This window comes from Anomaloglossus baeobatrachus, chromosome 2, assembly GCF_048569485.1.
Source record: "Anomaloglossus baeobatrachus isolate aAnoBae1 chromosome 2, aAnoBae1.hap1, whole genome shotgun sequence".
NCBI lineage: Eukaryota > Metazoa > Chordata > Amphibia > Anura > Aromobatidae > Anomaloglossus > Anomaloglossus baeobatrachus.
The window spans coordinates 588,912,928-588,934,759 of record NC_134354.1 but is presented as its reverse complement, the minus strand read 5'-3'; the positions used below and the strand labels follow the sequence as shown (position 1 = coordinate 588,934,759).

At 42.2% G+C, this 21,832-nt stretch overlaps 1 long non-coding RNA gene across 1 annotated transcript; it reads right to left on the bottom strand.

Moving 5' to 3' along the window:
• Positions 1-1,326: 1,326 nt before the first annotated feature.
• On the bottom strand, positions 1,327-1,711 carry LOC142290413 (uncharacterized). The gene is made up of 2 exons (XR_012750300.1): positions 1,624-1,711; positions 1,327-1,555 (listed from the first exon to the last, which is right to left on the bottom strand). It is a non-coding gene; the product is annotated as an uncharacterized LOC142290413 (long non-coding RNA).
• Positions 1,712-21,832: the final 20,121 nt, after the last annotated feature.

Sequence of the window (21,832 nt, the reverse complement as noted above, 5' to 3'; positions counted from 1 at the left end):
TAACTACTATAATACTGCCCCTATGTACAAGCATATATCTGCTATAATACTGCTCCTATGTACAAGAATATAACTACTATAATACTGCCCCCCTATGTACAAGAATATAACTATTATATTACTGCCCCTAAGCACAACAATATAACTACTATATTACTGCCCCTATGCACAAGAATATAACTACTATAATACTGCTCCTATGTACAAGAATATAACTACTATAATACTGCCCCCTATGTACAACAATATAACTACTATAATAATGCCCCCCTATGTACAAAAATATAACTACTATATTACTGCCTCTATGCACAAGAATATAACTACTATAATACTGCCCCTATGTATAAGAATATACAGTGGCATGTAAAAGTTTGGACACCCCTGGTTAAAATTATGATTGAAAACAGCTAAACAAGTTGAAGATGAAATGATCTCTAAAAGGCATACACACTATATAAGTTATAAGCTATATAAGAATATACAGTGGGATGTAAAAGTTTGGACACCCCTGGTCAAAATTATTATTGAGAACAGTTAAACAAGTTGAAGATTACATGATCTCTAAAAGGCACACTGCACTCCTCGCGGCGGCAGTTTTTGAATCACATGCCATATCCTCTGATGTGTGGTGTCCTGCAGCTGATCAGTGTGGTCTCTATGCAGGAACACCTGCCTGCAAGAAGAACCCCGGCCCCCCTTTAAGATCCTACATGCCTGGCCTGCAAGAAGAACCCCGGCCCCCCTTTAAGATCCCACATGCCTGCAAGAAGAACCAAGTTTTTAACTGCATGAGAGGACACACATTAGCTAGGGACCCCAAAAATAAGAGAATACCGTGAAGAGGTTTTGGGGCTCTGTTGCATTGATCAATTCAATAGCTAAATCTCTCTTTATTCATATTCCATGGCAGCAATGCAGATTCCACTCTCATTTTTTCATTTAGCTATTGTATTTTTCAGGCCAGTATTCATACAGCAGTTTCTGCTACCGTATTACATGTATTCCCCTTGCATAGTCACTGGTGTGCATACCTTCTCTCCATATAGTGATGTTTTTTCAGGTGTTTGCACCCAGTTCAGACATAGAATGGTGTTCCAAACGTTATTTATTTGCAAGAAGAACCCCGGCCTCCCTTTAAGATCCCACATGCCTGCAAGAAGAACCCCGGCCCCCTTTAAGATCCCACATGCCTGCAAGAAGAACCCCGGCCCCCCTTTAAGATCCCACATGTCTACAAGAAGAACCCTGGCCCCCTGTAAGACCCCAGCTTAGATAAAACACAAAAAGATTGAGGCGTTTTACTAAAAAAAAACAACCAGAAGAGTTTTTGCGTCTTAGGTTTATTAACAGATATCTCCAGCGGCATCCAGCGTCTTTTGGACTCAGCACGGGTTTGGTGAAGCCTACAAGCGATATTTTGGATTCACTACGGTTTTGGTGGAGTCTTCAGAAGTCTTTTGGATTCATCCAGGGTTTGCTGAAGTCTTGAGACGTGGCGTCGCTGTGTGGAGACCTCTTCACCGTCTGTGATGGCGCCTTCTGCGCCTGTGAACTGAGACAAGAAGAAACCATCATTACTACACATTCTGTCCACAGGCAAGTGTGTACATAGATATTTACCTATCCTACGGCCGGAGTGGCACTTTATGGGGGTCCTCCTGGCTCTGCGTCGCCGCCGATGTCCATGCGTTCATTCAGCGGTCCGGTCCAGGAGTATGAGGATAAATGATAGCCGCATGGCTTTTTATAGTCTCTGACTACTGTGACCTCATAATATGATGACATAGCAAGTGGGTGCGGCCCCTTTATTTAGTCAGCGAGCGAGGCTCCATTATTTACTTAGCGAGGCTCCATTATTTACTCAGCAAGGTTCCATTATTTACTCAGCGAGCTTCATTATTTACTTAGCGAGGCTCCATTATTTACTTGGTGAGTCTCCATTATTTACTTAGTGAGGCTCCATTATTTACTCAGCGAGGCTCCATTATTTACTTAGCGAGCTTCATTATTTACTTAGCGAGGCTCCATTATTTACTCAGCGAGGCTCCATTATTTACTCAGCGAGCTCCATTATTTACTCAGCGAGCGAGGTTCCGAAGGGGGGGGGGGGTCACTGGCACTATTAATGGTGACATTATGGCTGCCGTCATAGGGACAGTCAAAATACGTCTTCTGTTTTACTGCATAAGTGCACAAGACAATAATTAAAATACTACTGCTCCCCATATACAAATATACTGCCCCTATGTACAAGAATATCTACTATAATACTGCCCCTATGTACAAGAATATAACTACTAGAATACTGCCCCTATGTACAAGAATATAACTGCTATAATACTGCTCCTATGTACAAGAATATAACTACTATAATACTGCCCCCCTATGTACAAGGATATAACTACTATATTACTGCCCCTAAGCACAACAATATAACTACTATATTACTGCCCCTATGCACAAGAATATAACTACTATAATACTGCCCCTATGTACAAGCATATAACTGCTATAATACTGCTCCTATGTACAAGAATATAACTACTATAATACTGCCCCCTATGTACAAGAATATAACTACTATAATACTGCCCCCCTATGTACAAAAATATAACTACTATATTACTGCCTCTATGCACAAGAATATAACTACTATAATACTGCCCCTATGTATAAGAATATACAGTGTCATGTAAAAGTTTGGACACCCCTGGTTAAAATTAATATCGAGAACAGTTAAACAAGTTGAAGATGAAATGATCTCTAAAAGGCATACACACTATATAAGTTATAAGCTATATAAGAATATACAGTGGCATGTAAAAGTTTGGACACCCCTGGTCAAAATTATTATTGAGAACAGTTAAACAAGTTGAAGATTAAATGATCTCTAAAAGGCACACTGCACTCCTCGCGGCGGCAGTTTTTGGATCGCACTCTGCACCTCCTTAGGCTATGTGCGCACGTTGCGTAATTACATGCAGTTACGCTGCGCTTTGTAGCTTAATATAGACCCACACTGCCACCCTCCTTAATATACCCCCACACTGCTACTCTCCTTAATATATCCCCACACTGACACTCTTCCTAATATACCCCCACAGTGCTACTCTCCTTAATATGCCCCCACACTGCCCCTCTCCTTAATATACCCCGACACTGCCACTCTCCTTAATATACCCCCACACTGCCACCCTCCTTAATATACCCCCACACTGCTACTCTCCTTAATATATCCCCACACTGACACTCTTCCTAATATACCCCCACAGTGCTACTCTCCTTAATATGCCCCCACACTGCCCCTCTCCTTAATATACCCCAACACTGCCACTCTCCTTAATATCCCCCCAAGCTACCACTCTCATTAATATACTCCCATGCTGCCAGTCTCATTAATATACCCCTCCCACACTGTCTCTGCAAAATATTCCCCCCCCCGTGCCCTTTTGTAAAATATCCTCCCCTCCCCTCACACACACACTGCCCACTCTGAATAAAGTACTCACCCCACTACCTCTCAGAAATCTGTGTCCCTTTCACGATTGTTCTCCCCTTCTCCAGTACAGTTCTTCTTCCGCTCCTCCATGGAGCGCTCACCACTGCCCGACGTGTCTCTGTGGCGCCCGCTGCAGTGTGATGACGTCAGCAAGGTGCTGATCTCATCACGCTGATGCACGTTGGAGCCCAGACCTGAGCGCCACGCTGCACTGTTCAAATGTATTTACGGCTGAGAGACGCAAATACATTTGATCAGAAAGGAGAGAGCTTCGGTCCCCATCACTCTCCTCAGCAGTGTGTATGCCGGGCGCAGAATTGCACAGCAGGGCCAGGCCAGCACAGCCCACACTGCAGAAGAGAGTGGCGGTGACTGAAGATTGAGCGACCACTACAGGCACCGGCCCTTCTGGCATTTGCCAAAATTGCCCTATGGCCAGTCCAGCCCTGCATACGAGTCAGGTGTACCATTGCCCCGAACTCTTTGACTGACAGGTCTCTGCGTATACACACTCATAGCAAGAGACTCTTTAGTGGTGTGGTTCCTTTTCAAGGTAAAATATACTCATCTGCAGTAACATAGCTAGTGTCCGATTCATGCTTCCAATGGTTCTAGCATCTTGAACCACATGACAGGTTCCCTTTAGCATCCTTGCATTTTATGCATGGGACGGGGTAAGTTTTGTTTGAAATTGAAAGGAACCTGTAATGTAAGAAATGCTAGTAATCTGCAGACATGAGGTTAATCTGCAGGTTAATGGTGTTCTGAAGCTGCCCGGTACCCTCACTGAGAGCCCTGTTGCCAGGAGGAAATTAACTTTATTTCTCTTGGGAGTTTCAGGCTTTCATACAAATGGGTGGGCCGGCACAGATTCATCAGCGGAGAGGCCGGACACTATGGAGGTGGACCGAGAGCGAGATCCAGACTTGGATCGATATCTTGATCGTGATCTATAGGAGGGTTGTTGCCATCTATAAACCTGATTAGATTGCTGGTCTCGTAGATCTCTTTGAAATTTTTTTAATTTGAATGTTTGCAGTTCCTTCTCCATTTTACTGAGCTCGAGATCAATGTCATTGTTAAATTTGGCTAAAGCCTCTACAGTCAATTTTGACTTAATCAGTTGGAGGAGATCCTCCATTTCCTTTTCCATCTCCCCGATAGATGAACTGTTAAATTCACTTAGGAGCTGCAGGTAACCTCTGGAGCAGGCACTCAACAACTTCTCCCACTTAGCTCTAAAGGTATCACTCTCAACAGGAAAAGAGGGGAACACCTGTATGCGGAGACCCCTTGGGATTAAGTGTTTTGCTATATACTTGTCCAAAAACTCCCTGTTCCACCACGTCTTGGTTCGGCGTCTCAGTAAATCCCTATACCGGGACACTGCCTTTTTCGTATCAACATCACCAGGGGTCTCGTCACCGAGATTGCCAGCCGCCTCCAATGCCGTGTTAAGTTGGGAGAGCCAGGCATCATCACGGGCCCTAAAATCCATATTATAAAAGACAAAAGCTGTGGGAACCACAGAAAATAAGAAACTCAGTATGTCCATGTACACAGAAATACAGTAAGGTGGGTCATATATAAATCGCCACACCACTGTGGAGCTACTCCAATAGCATAATCTGAACAGAGAACAGAGAGTAAAAAAGCTTCAAAATCGTGATTTATTTATACAAAATTCATAAACATAGAAAATACATGGTCAAAGGACCAGGATAATAGGGCACAAGAGGTGACAGGGGATGAAATAGGCAAAATGAACCGGAAATCTGCACTTCCATGAAACTCTGTCTCTATCAAACACCCATAGGCCACATGGGAATGAGGGAATACAATAGCATATATGAAATCAACACATGAGGTTAACCATGTGAGCCATGTCAGGGATAGTAACAGGGTGAGCAGGCAGTAATGTTAAGACACATGCATCATGTTCCTGCGTTATAAAGGTAAACCGAACCAAGTGTTCATTGAGTTAAATAATTTTAAAGGATAAGACACTGATGCATGTGTACTTTACAAAAAACCAACCTGCAGATCTGTACAGATGAGATAATACACATGGGTATGCAGATAAATCCGGAGGTGACGAGAAGGGTGAGCCCCCAAGGTAAGATTCCAACGTACGTTTCACGTTAGTGTTGTATTCGCTTCATCAGGGAGTGATTAATGGACGCAGCAGGGCTACTATAAATAGCCCAGTGTCCAGCTGATACACCTCACCGATCAGTCTCGGCGCGTGCGCACATCGCACCACACAAACCCAGCACCTCCGTCATGACCCAGCGCTTACTGTATTTCTGTGTACATGGACATACTGAGTTTAACCTTAAGTGAGGTGCAGGACCCTGTGGCGACTGAAGCCTCAGGGGAGCTACAGTTGCAGTATATAAATTATGTTTATTGGGCAACCCAGGCTTAAGCAAAACCTACATTTAGCTCCCCTTTTCCTCCTCCTTGGCAGATTGCTGCTTTAAAGTGAATCTGTCAGATGCAATATACACCGAGAATGACGAGCAGTTCTGAATGCATATTCCTAATCCCTGGCTAACTGTCCCTGCATCTACTAGCATACATAAAGAGATCTTTAGAAAAAGTATTTCTGTGGATCCTTTATGATATGCTAATAAGCGCAGGGACTAGTCGCAAGGGAGTTAGTTCTTGCGCAAATTCCGCCCTCTTAGCATGTTACCATACCCACAGGAGTGTGCTAACATGCTATTAAGCAAAGGTGTAGCTAGGTTTTCCAACACCTGGGGCAAGAATTCAATTTGGCGCCCCTCCCCCCACCAAGCGGTTTGGAATGGTCGTCATGTGAGTAATCATTCATATATGATTTGCACACTTAGTCACGTGATGATGAGCTGCTCTTAATAATGCTCTCAATATTCAATGAGAAACGTAGTAAGAAACGCTATTTGTCACATGCAAGTATGAAAAACACATATTAGTGGAGTGTCCATGTGATGACTGCTAGAACCAGCGAGCAGAGCTGAATCCTGACAGGGAATATATTACACGCAGTTAAAACTGGGGATACTACACTGCTTAATTTCATAATTAAAGGGCTTGTCCAGGTTTGAGATGAAAGTCTGCAGTCACTCTGTGTGACTGCAGGCTTCTGAATTCTCATCACATTCTGCAGACCTTTAGGATTCTCCGACTCCAGTGTCAAGAGTGGACGGTCATATGAGCACAAGTAAGTGATTTGTATATTTCTGACCACATTCTGATTTGACGTGTCCGACCTCAGCCAATTCATTTTCATTGAGTGAGGCCATGCATGTCTAGTCGGCACGTGACCACATGTATGTAAATTACACACTTGCAGTTTTGTAACCTCCCACTCTCACCGCCAGCACCAGATAATCCTGACAGCATGCAGTGTGCGCACTGTAAGAAGTAGTCTGCAGTCAAACATCATGACACAGAGTAAATGCAGACTTATCACAAACTTGGACAACCCCTTTAATACTCCTAACATAGAAACATAATAACTTTAACTTGTCAGACAGCAGAATACTTTATTAAAGAGGTTGTTCAGTACTTTTACATTGATGGCCTATCCTTAGGATAGATCCCCAATATCTGAGCGCCAGGGTCCAGCACACCCCCGCCAATCACCTGTTTTGGGCACCAGCAGTAGCAGGTGGCCAGAAGTGCTCAGTTCCGGGATCTGCTCCGTCTTCTGATAATGGCAGCAGCCACCTTTTCAAATCAATGAGAAGGATGTGCAGTACCCGGCCATGGACACTATAAGAAGACAGAGCAGATCCAGAACTAAGCATTTCCGGCCACCTACACAGAGAGCAGCTGATCAGTGGAGGTCCTGGCCCCCGGCAGATCAGACATTGATTCGAAAGATAAGTCATCAACGTTAAAATAATGTTACAATTTATGAATTGTTATTTGTACACAGGATCAGAACTAATAACAGCATTACAACCCCCAGAGGTACAGATATACATAATTAGAACCCCCATCAGTACAGAAATACAGCATCACAACCACCAGGAATAAAGAAATTCATTATCAGAACCACCAGAAATACAGAAATTCATCATCAGAACCACCAAAAATACAGAAATTCATCATTAGAACCACCAGCAGTACAAAAATACATCAACATAACCCCATCAGTTCAGAAACACAAAATGAATACAGAAATACAGAAATATATCATCAGAACCACAAGCAGTACACGGTACATCTATTGTAACAGCAGGTAAGACCCATGTACTGTACATTTGTATTGAACCTACAACTTCCGGTACATTGTTAAAGGGAATCTGTCACCAGGTTTTTAACACCTAATCTGAGAGCAGCAGAAATCCTGATTCCAGCAATGTGCCACTTACTGGGCTACTTTATTGTAGTTTTGATAAAATCAATTTTATGCCTGCTGCCATGCAGTACAGCATATTCATGAGCTCTGTATAACTGCTAGATCTGCAGCAGAGAAAACATGGATTTTATTAAAATGACAGCAAACAGCTCAGTAAGTGACACATCGCTGGAATCAGGGTCTCTGTCTTTACATCATGCTGCTCTTAGATGGGGGAGCAAAAACCTGGTGACAGATTCCTTTTAACAATGGTAAGAAGATACTTGGGAGTTATCAGTCATCATCAGACTACAGACCATACAGGAACCACAATAAGGCCTCTGTGAAACTTGCGTTTGGCACGGACGAGTGCAATCCGATAAAACATTGGACTGCACTCGCACCAGTGTAAGACTATGGGGTGTATATCTGCGATTGATTTTCCATGGCATATTTGTATGAGAAGACTCACCGCATGCTGATTTTGGCAGCGAGTCACGGCTCACATGCACCCATACAAGTCTACGGGAGAGTGTGAAATACTGTACTGCACTTGGATGTCATGTGTAGTGCGATATACGCAAAACAGGCCGCAGAGAAGAGGGAGAATGTAGTTACTCCCTCTCCTCCACAGCAGTGATCCGATCAAATGTTGCAAGATAGTCGGCCCCCTCCTCTCTCCCACTATACTGTGTAAACAGATATTTCTCTCTCCCCACCCTCTCACCCTCATACTGTGTCCATAGATAATTCCCCCCCATTCCCTCCCCCCATACTGTGCCATAGATACTGTCTCCTCACCCCATACTGTTCCTCTTCGGTGTCTTCTGCACCACTGGAGTTCTCACCACCAGGGCCATCTGCTGCCTATGCGCTGCGGCGCTAGAGTGACGTCAGCAGTGTGATAAGCTAACCTGATCGCACTATAGATGTTGCTCAGACCTGGAAGTAAGGGCTGGCGGTTACCGCTTCAATCGTCTTCGCTTCTAAAAGATATGAGGACAAATGATCAGCGAGACCCAGTGCGCTCGCATTTTCTCTGAGCCTGGGCTATCAGTTGGACAGCCGAGACTCAGAATAGCTGGCTCCCACTACAGGATGGCAAAACACAGCCGCCACTGCTACATCATGCGGCCCGACAGCACCCCTTGACAGTTACGCCTGGGGCACATGCTGCACCAGCTCCCCTAGATATGCCTCTGCTATTAAGTGTCCATTGCCCTGTGTCATCAGCGGTGACACATGTACAGTGACTTGCAAAAGTATTTGGCTCCCTTGAATTTTTCAATCTTTTCCCACATTTCAGGCTTCAAACATAAAGATAAAAATAATGGTTTCGTGAAGAATCAACAACAAGTGGGACACAATTGTGAAGTTGAATGTTGAAGTTGAATGAAATTTAGTGCTCATTTTAAACTTTTTTTAAAAAAATAAATGAAAACTGAAAACTGGGGCGTGCAATATTATTCATCCCCTTTATTTTCAGTGCAGCAAACTCACTCCAGAAGTTCATTGAGGATCTCTGAATGATCCAATGTTGTCCTAAATGATGGCTGATGATAAATATAAGCCACCTGTGTATAATCAAGTCTCCATATAAATGCACCTGCTCTGTGATAGCCTCAGTGTTCTCTTTAAAGTGCAGATAGCATCATGACGACCAAGGAACACAACAGGCAGGTCCGTGATACTGTTGTGGAGAAGTTTAAAGCCGGATGTGGTTACAAAAAGAATTCCAAAACTTTAAACATCTCAAGGAGCACTGTGCAAGCGATTATATTGAAATTGAAGGAGTATCATATGACTACAAATCTATCAAGACCTGGCCGTCCATCCAAACTTTCATCTCAAACAAAGAGAAGACTTATCAGAGATGCAGCCAAGAGGCCCATGATCACTCTAGATGAACTGCAGAGATCTACAGCTGAGGTGGGAGAGTCTGTTCATAGGAGAACAATCAGTCGTACACTGCACAAATCTGGCCTATATGGAAGAGTGGCAAGGAGATAGCCATTTCTCAAAGATATCCATAAAAAGTGTAATTTAAAGTTTGCCACAAGCCACCTGGGAGACACACCAAACATGTGGAAGAAGGTGCCCTGGTCAGATGAAACCAAAATTGAACTATTTGGGCACAATGCCAAACGATATGTTTAACGTAAAAGCAGCACAGCTCATCACCCTGAACACACCATCCCCGCTGTCAAACATGGTGGTGGCAGCATCATGGTTTGGGCCTGCTTTTTTTCAGCAGGGACAGGGAAGATGGTTAAAATTGATGGGAAGATGGATGGAGCCAAATACAGGACCATTCTTGAAGAAAACTAGTTGGAGTCTGCAAAAGACCTGAGACTGGGACGGAGATTTGTCTGCCAACAAGACAATGATCCCAAACATAAAGTAAAATCTACAATGGAATGGTTCATAAATAGACGTATCCAGGTGTTAGAATTGCCAAGTCAAAGTCCAGACCTGAATCCAATCGAGAATCTGTGGAAAGAGCTGAAAAATGCTATTCACAAACGCTCTCCATCCAACCTCACTCAGCTCGAGCTATTTGCAAAGGAAGAATGGTCAAGAATTTCAGTCTCTCGATGTGCAAAACTGATAGACACATACCCCAAGCGACTTGCAGGGGTAATCGCAGCAAAAGGTGGCGCTACAAAGTATTAACTTAAAGGGGTCGAATAATATTGTGCGCCCCACTTTTCTGTTTTTTTTTTTTTGTTTTTTTTTTAAGATTTAAAATAAGCAATAAATTTTGTTCAACTTCACAATTGTGTCCCATTTGTTGTTGATTCTTCACCATAACATTAAAATTTTATCTTTCTGTTTGAAGCCTGAAATGTGGGAAAAGGTTGAAAAATTCAATGGAGCCGAATACTTTCGCAAAGCACTGTACCTGTGTCTGTTGTCACCACATGAGACGCCGAGCAGTGCGCATGGTCAGAATTCCTAGAACATCCTGTCATGCGCACTATGAAGCCGGATGTATGCTTCATAGAGGTCTAGTGTGCATGACCGGAAGTGCTGGGAGTTCTGATCATGCGCACTACCCAGCGTCTGATGCGGTGACAATGGGCACAGGTACGCACATCACCACTGATGATGCAGGGCAATGGGCATTGAATAGCATGTTAGCACGCCCCTGTGGGCGTGCTAACATGCTAAGAGGGCGGAATGAGTGTAGGAACTAACGCCCTTACGACTAGTCCCTGCGCTCATTAGCATATCATAAAGGATCTTTAGAAATACTTTTTCTAAAGATCTCTTTATCTATGCTAGTATAGCCTGGGACACAGGGATAAAAATATGAAATCAGAACTGTTCGTGATTCTGGGTGCATATTGTATCTGACAGGTTCCCTTTAATCACCTGTAGTAAAAAGGTAAGATGATGGTATGTAACATGGTTAACTTTGTAACTGGAGACAGCTTTGTTATTTTGATGATCTGTCCAGGGATGATTTTTAGGTCTGGTTGTCTCAGATTGGCACACTGTGGTTACCATGCTCAAATTGCAATCTGGTTAGGGTTGGGTGGACCTCTGTGTATGTAACATCGCCCATCTATTATCATTTTAAAGCTTTAAGCATTAGCAACTATTTTTGAGGGCATACGTGACAATGTCTTGTATTTCAGGGGGCCCCTGAGTGTCCTTTTGCAATAACAGACACTTTAACATCATGGGTTGTTGGGTTCTTACTATTGAAATAAGTATTTATAATTATCTATTGCTTAAATCAGGCTTTTGTGGCGCATGTATTTTTTTGTGTGATATTTTTTCACAATCTGTATAGAAATAACTAGAAATCTTGCAATTTCCATCCCATTGATCTTTGGGGCGGCTATTTTAGACTTCCTGTCATTTAATGGGAACCTGTCAGTGGGTTTTTAGACCCCGAAGTAATATAATCACAGTACAGTGCTTGTGATGATGATTACTTCGATACCTTTATGTTATAAATCTTTTGTTTCCATTGTTTTGCAATCCATTGACAAATGTTTATGCACATGAGCTCACAAGTTCAGGTGCTTGGTCTGAACTTACAGCTCTTTGGCATCTACTGCCTCTTTCTCCTCCTCTCACCGGCCTCCTGCCAGTGATTGACAGGTTACTTTGGGGTCTGTAAACCTGCTGACAGGTTCTCATTAAGGAAAACTTGTCAGAAGTCCCCTTATCATCAAAGGCCGGATTATAATGACAGGTAACACCTCAATGCACAGCTAGTAGCATAGGAATCATGATAGGTGATGTTCTAGCTGACCCTGTAACTTCTTCCTTTCACAATGATTTTTGCACATGCTCATTAGATGTTTCAATAAAAAAAGATAGGGTCTGAATCAGGTTATTGCTGCTAATGTACATGTGCATGTCCTGAAAGGACAGGATGTATGAATGTAGGAGGCCCCAGTGGCCAGTGTGAAAATCACAAGATTTCTCATTTTTATTTTTAATACATATCATGGAATGGAAGGAAACAAATTGCCAAATGTTGGCAAAAAATATATTTAACGTGAAAACCTGATTTAATCCTAAGTGGCCGACCTGAATGGATCTTACTGACAGGCCAACTTTTTTCACTTTTGTCTCTCTTCTTTCAGAAGCGATAATTATTATTATTATTTTACATTTACGTGGCTGTATGAGGCCTTGTTTCATGGGTTACAAATTGAATGATTTTTTAGCTCTGTTTTGGATAAATATGTGTAAATTACTATATATTTGATATAGAAAGTATTTTGTGGAACACTCCAGAGCTCACAAAACAATACATCTCTATGAGAACCTCAATCTGACTCTCATAGAGTTGCACTGGAAGCTTGTGACATAAGTTTTGACTTCCGGACAGTCAAAAGTTAATGTCACAAGGTAGCACTGCGGGACCAGAGCGGCGTCGGTAAAAAGTGAAGTCGCCGGAAGGTGAGTATATGACAGGGGGCAGAGGGCTTACATTTAAAGCACCACTCCAGCAATGAAATAAAAAAAAGGGAGGGGTGCTTTAAATCTGCACCTTTAAATTTACAATCTTGTGGGATTAAAGCCCAGGATCAAGTGCCCTTAATTGATATTAGTTAAAACTGTAGTGGATTTTTGGATGATGATCGGGAATCTGTCAAATGTTCTACAGCACAACTGCAGGAAAGTGCACAACTGCAGCAAAGTGCAGGGTTTGCAGATAAGTGTGGCATATTTTAAACACAATTTCAAAGTTTGACACAAGAACATAGTTTGAATTTATCCTTATACGTTTCCCATTGTTTGTTTTTCTTCTTTGTTTTTCTAGTGTGTATCTTGTCAGATATATGCATGCCTTGAGCAGCCATTCGAGGGTGAATATGTCTGCACACTATGCAAGCATGTTGCGTATTTGGAAGCCAAGGTAACTGATCTAAATAAGCAGCTTGCAACACTCAGGGGCATTGCAAACCTGGAGAGGAGTTTAGAGCTCACTGAGCTTTCTCTGGCTAGGGCCAGTGATATGGAGGAGGGTGGAGGTGGGGAAGATCAGAACCCAGAGGTAGCTAGCTGGGTAACAGTTAGAAGAAGAGGTAGGGGGAAAAGTGTCAGGGAGTCAATGAAGGATTAAGGGGGGACGGGACATGCAAGGAAAGTAGGGAGGCTAGGAGTAATAAAGGTGTTAATAGTATTAAATGTCTACTGGCAAATGCAAGAAGTCTTGCAAATAAAATGAATGAATTGGAGACTCTTATGTCAACCATGGATTATGATGTGGTGGGCATTACGGAAACCTGGGTGGATGAAAGCCATGACTGGGTGACAAACATACAGGGTTATAGTACATTTAGGAGGGACAGGAAAGACAAAAAAGGTGGTGGTGTGTGTATATTTATCAAATCCAACATAAAACCTGTGTTGAATGATGACATTGGGGGGAACTGCAACAATCTAGAGTCAGTATGGGTAAATGTACATGGGGAGGGGAATAATGGAAAAATGCTAATTGGAGTTTGCTATAAGCCTCCTAACATACCTAAACAAATAGAGGGTAAAATGCTGGAACAAATTGAAAAGGCAGCTAATAATAATCGGGTTCTTATTATGGGGGATTTCAACTATCCAGATATACAGTGGGACTTAGAATCTTCTGGTTGTGCTAAAAGCTGTAAATTCTTATCTACTATTCAAGACAATTTCCTCTCTCAGATGGTAAATGAACCAAAGAGGGGAGATAATTTGCTAGATCTGGTCCTGTCAAAAAGACCGGATACAATTTCAGATCTACAGATCCGGAGCACTTGGGCACCAGCGATCATAATATGGTAAGCTTCAAAGTAATATTCAATAGAACATTTCAAAGGGAAAATGCTAAAACCTGGAATTTTAGGAAAGCTGATTTCAACAAATTAAGGGAAGAGCTTAAATGTGTAGCGTGGGACAAAGTAATGGTAACTGGGGATACTGAACATAAATGGGGAACGTTTAAGGATATACTGCTAGAGTCCTGTAAAAAACTTATACCCTCTGGTAATAAAATGTCCAGGAATAAAAAGAAACCCCTATGGATAAATAAGACTGTACAAAGTATAATAAAACAAAAACAAAGGGCGTTTAAAATCTTAAAGGCTAAGAATACAGAAATAGCATTTCAGAAGTATAAAGATATCAATAGGAAATGCAAAAAAGAAGTCAAACAAGCAAAACTAGCTACTGAAACAAAAATCGCCAATGACATTACTATAAATCCCAAAATCTTTTATAAATACATTAATGCCAAAAGGAAAACAAAGGATAGTATCGGCCCCTTAAAATATAATAACAAGTTAAGGGGGCTTTACACGCTACGACATCGCTAATGCGAACTCGTTGGGGTCATGGAATTGGTGACGCACATCCGGCCGCATTAACGATGCCGTTGCGTGTGACACCAATGAGCGATTTTGCATCGTTGCAAAAACGTGCAAAATCGCTCATCGGTGACATGGGGGTCCATTCTCAAAAAGCGTTACTGCAGCAGTAACGAGGTTGTTCCTCGTTCCTGCGGCAGCACACATCGCTCCGTGTGACACCGCAGGAACGAGGAACCTCTACTTACCTGCCTCCCGGCCGCTATGCGGAAGGAAGGAGGTGGGCGGGATGTTAGCTCTGCCCCTCCGCTGCTATTGGGCGGCCGCTCAGTGACGTCGCTGTGACGCCGCACGGACCGCCCCCTTAGAAAGGAGGCGGTTCGCCGGTCACAGCGACGTCGCCGGGCAGGTAAGTATGTGTGACGGGTCTGGGCGATGTTGTGCAGCACAGGCAGTGATTTGCCCGTGTCGCGCAACAGATGGGGGCGGGTACCCACACTAGCGATATCGGGACCGATTTCGCAGTGTGTAAAGCCCGCTTTAGTTATAGAGGACAAACATAAGACTGAGATATTAAACAGGCACTTCTCATCTGTGTGCACCAAGGAACTGACTGTACCAGGGATCATTCAACAAGTGAAAAATCAAAGTTCACCACCCGATATAATTAATTTAACACAAGAAGAAGTACGCCTACGTCTGAGTAAATTAAACATTGACAAATCCCCAGGGCCAGATGGCATTCATCCATGAATATTGAGGGAATTGAGCTCCGTAATCGACAGAACGCTGTATCTCATCTTTTTAGACTTGCTTGTAACAGGGTTAGTGCCTCAGGATTGGAGGATTGCTGATGTGGTACCGATATTTAAGAAAGGTAAGAGGGTAGATCCAGGCAACTACCGTCCAGTAAGCCTGACATCAGTAGTATGCAAAGTTTTTGAGGGTATTTTAAGGGATGACATGCAAAAATATATTGCAGAAAATAATATAATAACTGACAGACAGCAGGGATTCATGAAAGATAAGTCGTGTCTAACCAGCCTGTTGGGGTTCTATGAGGGGGTAAGTGCAAACCTGGATATTGGTAATGCAGCTGATGTGATTTATTTGGACTTTGCAAAGGCATTTGACACTGTACCACATAATAGCCTTATGCTAAAGCTCCAGAAGCAAGGACTAGGGGAAACTATATGCAACTGGGTAAGGAATTGGCTAAAAGATAGGAAACAAAGAGTAGTCATAAATGGTACATTCTCTAAATAGGCTATAGTCAGCAGTGGGGTGCTGCAGGGATCTGTGCTAGGACCGATTCTTTTTAATCTCTTTATTAATGACCTTGTGGATGGGATTGATAGTAAAGTGTCAGTCTTTGCTGATAAATCGTATAGACCTGGCTCACTATATATATTCGGGTGCTCTGGAGAAACAATCAACTCAAATCCAAAATTATCCCCGGCACTCCAAGAAGAAAGAAAACAATGTCTGGGTATCTTTGATGTTTTTTATTGTGTAATAGTCTTATCTCAACGTTTCGGTCACACCTTGACCTTTATCAAGAGAATATATCAGACTATGAGGCAGAGGAATCAATATATGAATAATACTCGAAAAGGAGCGATACGAGTCACCACTCAAAAGGAGAGAGAATGATTGGTGCGTGTGAGCACTGTGACTAAATGATTGAAAGTCGGGGTCAGCCAGTCAAAGTCTTAAGGAAATCATGTAATGGTATATTACCAGGGTAGGAGATCACATGTCAAAGCTGTCCAATAGAGATAAAGAGTTTCAGTGGCTACTGTATAGGTACCGCGCCAATCTCATCCGGGGGGGAGACAGCCTGTCAAACGGCGTGGAAAGGTGTACAAGATATAATATGTATCCGGAAACCGGTGAAACCAATCTGGAATTGGCACAAATTATCCAGTAAGTAGTGCAAGTCTCCTATACTTGCTTTAAAACATATAGCCCATAATGGCGCAGGTTAATATTAATCTATAAACAGCCGTGAGGAAGAATTGTATAGGAGTCCTTGTTAAAGGTGGTAGTGGGATAGCAGGAGTTATCCTGATTGCCAGTACCAGTGTCCTATATTCGTTGCGGACTCTGAAATGAAACAGCTTGTGTGAAGACAATGCCCTGTGCAGTAGGTTATTCCCAAAGGGGTTGCTTGGAAATGGAACGGTCAAAAAGACCCATGAGGAGCAAAGGGAACCTGTGTCCAGTAGGGATAGTGGCTGGCTGCTGCCTTGGGGAATGGGGAACGTTTAAGGATATACTGCTAGAGTCCTGTAAAAAACTTATACCCTCTGGTAATAAAATGTCCAGGAATAAAAAGAAACCCCTATGGATAAATAAGACTGTACAAAGTATAATAAAACAAAAACAAAGGGCGTTTAAAATCTTAAAGGCTAAGAATACAGAAATAGCATTTCAGAAGTATAAAGATATCAATAGGAAATGCAAAAAAGAAGTCAAACAAGCAAAACTAGCTACTGAAACAAAAATCGCCAATGACATTACTATAAATCCCAAAATCTTTTATAAATACATTAATGCCAAAAGGAAAACAAAGGATAGTATCGGCCCCTTAAAATATAATAACAAGTTAAGGGGGCTTTACACACTACGACATCGCTAATGCGAACTCGTTGGGGTCATGGAATTGGTGACGCACATCCGGCCGCATTAACGATGCCGTTGCGTGTGACACCAATGAGCGATTTTGCATCGTTGCAAAAACGTGTAAAATCGCTCATCGGTGACATGGGGGTCCATTCTCAAAAAGCGTTACTGCAGCAGTAACGAGGTTGTTCCTCGTTCCTGCGGCAGCACACATCGCTCCGTGTGACACCGCAGGAACGAGGAACCTCTACTTACCTGCCTCCCGGCCGCTATGCGGAAGGAAGGAGGTGGGCGGGATGTTAGCTCTGCCCCTCCGCTGCTATTGGGCGGCCGCTCAGTGACGTCGCTGTGACGCCGCACGGACCGCCCCCTTAGAAAGGAGGCGGTTCGCCGGTCACAGCGACGTCGCCGGGCAGGTAAGTATGTGTGACGGGTCTGGGCGATGTTGTGCAGCACAGGCAGTGATTTGCCCGTGTCGCGCAACAGATGGGGGCGGGTACCCACACTAGCGATATCGGGACCGATTTCGCAGTGTGTAAAGCCCGCTTTAGTTATAGAGGACAAACATAAGACTGAGATATTAAACAGGCACTTCTCATCTGTGTGCACCAAGGAACTGACTGTACCAGGGATCATTCAACAAGTGAAAAATCAAAGTTCACCACCCGATATAATTAATTTAACACAAGAAGAAGTACGCCTACGTCTGAGTAAATTAAACATTGACAAATCCCCAGGGCCAGATGGCATTCATCCATGAATATTGAGGGAATTGAGCTCCGTAATCGACAGAACGCTGTATCTCATCTTTTTAGACTTGCTTGTAACAGGGTTAGTGCCTCAGGATTGGAGGATTGCTGATGTGGTACCGATATTTAAGAAAGGTAAGAGGGTAGATCCAGGCAACTACCGTCCAGTAAGCCTGACATCAGTAGTATGCAAAGTTTTTGAGGGTATTTTAAGGGATGACATGCAAAAATATATTGCAGAAAATAATATAATAACTGACAGACAGCAGGGATTCATGAAAGATAAGTCGTGTCTAACCAGCCTGTTGGGGTTCTATGAGGGGGTAAGTGCAAACCTGGATATTGGTAATGCAGCTGATGTGATTTATTTGGACTTTGCAAAGGCATTTGACACTGTACCACATAATAGCCTTATGCTAAAGCTCCAGAAGCAAGGACTAGGGGAAACTATATGCAACTGGGTAAGGAATTGGCTAAAAGATAGGAAACAAAGAGTAGTCATAAATGGTACATTCTCTAAATAGGCTATAGTCAGCAGTGGGGTGCTGCAGGGATCTGTGCTAGGACCGATTCTTTTTAATCTCTTTATTAATGACCTTGTGGATGGGATTGATAGTAAAGTGTCAGTCTTTGCTGATGACACCAAACTATGTAGGATATTAAAAACTGACATTGATAGTACAATATTACAAAAAGATCTGGATAAGATGTCAGAATGGGCAGATACTTAGCAAATGAGATTTAATATTGATAAATGTAAAGTAATGCACCTAGGATGGAGTAATCCTATAACTGGGTATACAATAAATGGAAGTAAACTCGGGACTGCAGAACAGGAGAAGGACTTGGGTATTCTCATTACTAATAAGCTGAGCAGCAGCACTCAATGTCAAGCAGCAGCTGCTAAAGCAAACAAGATTTTAGGGTGTATAAAAAGAGAGATTAGATCCCGTGATCCCAATGTATTGTTACCCCTCTATAAATCACTTGTAAGACCACATCTGGAATACGGGATCCAGTTTTGGGCTCCACATTTTAAAAAGGACATTCAGAAGTTAGAGTCAGTTCAAAGGCTGGCAACTAGACTACTATAAGGAATGGAGGCCTCCCATATGATGACAGGTTGAAAAAGTTAGATATATTTAGCTTAGAAAAAAGATGTCTCAGAGGAGATCTCATTTATATGTATAAATACATGTGTGGTCAGTATAAAGGACTGGCACATGACTTATTTCTTCCAAAGGCAATACTAAAAACCAGGGGGCACTCACTGCGAGTGGAAGAAAAGCGATTCCAGCAGCTAAATAGGAAAGGGTTCTTTACAGTTAGAGCAATCAGACTGTGGAATACCCTACCACAAGAGGTAGTAATGGCTGATGCTATAACAGCTTTTAAAAAAGGGCTGGATGATTTCCTCTACACACAACATTGTTGATTATAAATGACTTAGTGACCAAATCTAGAACTGGTGGAGGAAGGTTGAACTGGATGGACCTAGGTCTTTTTTCAATCTAAGTAACTATGTAACATGATAGAATCTGGGTGTTAGGCCCGTCTCACATAGTGCTCTTTTCTCCTTTCAGTGGTCCTATTGGACTTATGTCTGAGCCCACCCCCCCTCACAGAATAGGATTCGGGTGTATGTGCTCGTCATGTCCCATGACGTGGGGATCATACAGTATGGTATTGTCATTAGATTGTTTCCGTTATACTGCTATGTAATCAATTTGTCCTCCCTCTCTCCCTGTAGCTCTAATGTAAGAAACCCCCACCCTATCCTTCTTCTTCCCCAGATAGGGTATGTCATCAATCTTGCTAGCATCATATCTATATACTGTAGCTCTGGTTAAGAATTATCTTTTTACCTACTTTAATTGTACATAACTACAAGAATTCAGCTAGAAAACAAATGTTCTTCTGGAATCTTCATAGTTGCCTCCTATCGTCAAGTTAAAGAGATACTCCCATCTCCAAGACCCTATCCCAATATGTAGTAGGAGTAGTAATAATAATATTAGCAAATAGCTCCAATAAGAAATGTAGTATAGTTCTTCTGATTAGTTACATCGTTTACTTCATGTGCAGGGTATTGCAGCTTAGGTATCCATGGTTATGACCACGAGCAGCTAATTAAATGTCACTATGAGTGGTCATAACCATGGATACCTAAGCTACTGCAATACCCTGCACATGAGGTAAACAACATAGCTAGCTAATCAGAAGAACTATACTACATTTCTAATTCTATTATTATTACACCTACTATATTGGGATAGGATCTAGATGGGAATACCCCTTTAAGAAATCACTTTGTGTACCAGTACACACAGACATCAATAAAAACTGTGTTTCAGGAGCCCCATGCTCGCCGCCTAGTTATGGAGTCAGAATAGTGCCGATGAGGCCATTGGCTATAATGATGCGACAAAGTCACCATGTGCTCTGTCAGCCTTTATTTTCGGCCATATACATCAATTGATGGAGGACAGCAAGATGTAGTCTACGTCTGCATCATTATAGTCAATGGTCCCATTGGCACATAAGCCCAAATCCCATTCTGCTTGGGCGTTTGGATGTAAGCCCTGGTGGGGTCACTGATCGGAGGATGAAACACAATATGAATGGGCCATCTGCAGTAGAACAATGAAGCCTGTGCCATCATTAGGGCAAATTACTGTGAAGAACCAAGTAGACCACTGGTCTACGCAGATGTGCGATTTCCTGAAGGCGCTAACAATGTCAATTACTAGGCAGCAGAGTTTTGGGAAGTGTATTCTCCTGCCCACTCCACTTAGCAATTAATTTGCATACAAAATGGAGATTTATCAAGATTAAGAAAATGGAATGAAAATATAACGGTATGACCAACGAGTTTAATTTTTGGACTATAGGGATACATAAATGGTTTAAGGGGGATGTGCCAAAGTTACCGAAGGAGTATCTTTAAAACTGCCGCCTCAACAACCAAACAGAGCGTGCTACAAAATTGCTACAGAAGACAATTGTGTTTAAACTGCTAATTATCATGTTGTCTGCTAATGTTTAGTGATGGTGAACCACTATGACTCACACCAGTGATTACATGGTAATGAAGCATGTGGGTCTATTTGTAGTGATATAGAGACAGTGTTTTCTGATTACTATAAAAGCATATCTATTTGCATATCTATTTATCTGATATGAGTAAATGAACAATAAGTGTCAGACCAATTTAAATGGGTGTATGAGGGATTGGCATATAGTATGCTGTTTAGAGCACTATATATATACAGCATACATATATATTGACAGTGTATCAGATATTTAATTTCCCTACTGTATATATATATATATATATATATATATATATATATATATACATATATATATATATATATATATCGGTGTGTGTGTGTATGTGTGTGTGTGTATACATATATATATATATATATATACAGTACATACAGTAGGGAAAATAAATATTTGATACACTGTTGATTTTGCAAGTTCTCCCAGCTACAAATAATGGAGAGGTCTATAATTTTAATCTTAGGAACACTTCAACCGTGACAGACAGAATTCCCCCAAAATCCAGATAATTGTATGATTTTTGAATAATCAATTTGCATTTTATTGCATGAAATTAGTATTTGATCACCAACCAACCAGCAAGAATTCTGGCTCTCACAGACCTGTTATTTTTCTTTAAAAATCCCCATACTCTTCCATCATTACCGTTATTAATCTGTTTGAACTCGTTACCTGTATAAAAGACACTTGTCCACACAGTCAATCAATCACTCTCCAACCTCTTCACCATGGCCAAGACCAAAGACCT